The sequence below is a fragment of the Belonocnema kinseyi genome, chromosome 7 (genome assembly GCF_010883055.1).
Source record: "Belonocnema kinseyi isolate 2016_QV_RU_SX_M_011 chromosome 7, B_treatae_v1, whole genome shotgun sequence".
In the NCBI taxonomy this organism is placed as follows: domain Eukaryota; kingdom Metazoa; phylum Arthropoda; class Insecta; order Hymenoptera; family Cynipidae; genus Belonocnema; species Belonocnema kinseyi.
In genome coordinates, this window is record NC_046663.1 from 2,291,315 (window position 1) to 2,293,445 (window position 2,131).

Below are 2,131 nucleotides of genomic sequence, written 5' to 3' on the forward strand. Positions count from 1 at the left end.
CTTTTAAAATTGTTTAAAAGCTTGTTAAAATGGTTTAAGCAAATAATTATCGTTTAAACAATTGAAAATAAGTTGAAAATACTTTGAAATTATTATTAATCACTTTAAATTATAATTATTGTATATACCTGTAAATGTATTTTTAAATTACCTGCTGTACGTATTGCCGCAAATCGCTCTGCCTGTGTTGGTGGCTGAATGGCTGATTCTATAAAAAGAAGTATAGGGATTTTTGGTTAAAAAAAATTTTCAACAAATCTCATAAGCGTGTAGTTCTTAATTATTATTCAAAATCCAGTAGGTTATTTTTTGTAGAAAATTTTAATTATTTAGCAAACTTACTAAAAATTATTCACCTTAAATGGGCACTAGCTTGAATAACTATGAACTTGAATGACTAAACAAAGCTATTCTAATTCTATAGCATTTTTCTAATTGAAAAGATACTTTAAAGTCTCTTTGAATCGAAATTAATAAAACCTAATCGACTACTAATAAAATTATACAGCTTCGATAAATGAAACGTGAGCCGCTAAAGACTAGATGAAAATTACTACACCAAACTCTCGCTTTCAGTCAACCCGTTCTCAGTCTTCCTAGAACTTCTGGCCCGCACAGTTTGTCAGGGAAGTTGGGCGAGAGCAGTTGCGGCCTTATATATATCTTCCAATTGAAAACGATTTAGGTAGCCCTTATTGGTTACGTTTCTCTCCCCCCGAAATCAGTCCAAGGCCATTTGAAGACAATCCCCGACACTTCACTAAAAGCGAGAGTTTAGTGTAATTCGATTAATCGAGATATTTCCTCATTCAAGAGTAGAAAGCCACTAAATGCTTGATGCAAATAAATAAAACTGAGGACAGTAAATAATAATATTAAAAATGTTTTAAAAATAGAAGACGTGACATATAAAAAAGTTCAATTAAATAAAGCGATGGTGTAACATTTTTAACTCTACTGAAATTGTCTCCAACTTAAAAAACACAAAGAAGTTTATTTTTATCAAATACATTTTTTCTTATTTAAAATATACTTCATTGATTCTGTGAATCAAAGTTGTTGAAACCTAACTAATTACTAGTGAATTTTGACAGGTTTAATTAGCAAAAAGTGGGCCACTGATGATTAATGAGGAACTACTTATTCCATTAGTTAATATATTTCCCAATTTAATAGCGAGAAACCACTATTTGCTTAGAAACAACGTATTAGCTTATTTAGGACTGCATATAGAAATTAAAAAAGGTTAGAATTTTCCAAAAAGTAATTAAATTTCTCACTAAAAAGTGTGATTCCTATTTGAAACAAAAGAAATGAGATTTCGTTTCAAAACAAATACATTTAAAAACCCAAATGACTTTTTTGAATAAATAAAAAGTTTTCAAACATGAAAGAAAAACCAAAAAATGACAATCTTTAGCAAAAAAAAAAAATCTCAACAAAATAATGAAATTCTCAACCCAAGAGATAAAACTTTATTTTAAAAAACAAATTTTCAATAATTAGTTAAACTGTCACACACGCAATTAAATTTCTCAATTAAAAATATCTATATAAATGAATCTCTTCATTCCATATCAATGAGTTTTAATCAAAAACTTAAGTTTCTACAATTCTCTAGGAAAAATGGGATAGCTATATTTTTAGAAGGAGTACAAAATTAATTTTCAAGAAAAAAACAACGAATTTTCAACAAAGTTGTTTCAATTTTCCAACAAATAACTGAACTTATTTATTTAAATCATGCATGTTCAATAACAAAATTTCAAACAGACAGTTGAATTTTTAACCCAGTAGATGAAATTTCTACCAAAAAGAGAAATTTTCAACAAAATAGATGATTTTCAACTATAAAAGTTAAATTTTTACAAATAAATAGAACTAAATTCCGTTCTGAGTTAGGAAAATATATTTTTAACAAAATAAAGAAACTTTTTAATGTAATAGTTAAATTCTCAACCAAAAAGATAATCTTCTAACCGAACTAAATAAAGATTTATTTAAAAAAATCAACAAAAAAAGAAAAGGATACATTTTTAATGACTAAAATTAATTTTCAATAAAACAATTTAATATTCAACCAAAGGAATAAAATGTTAACCACAAAGATTAATATTATATCAAAATAAAA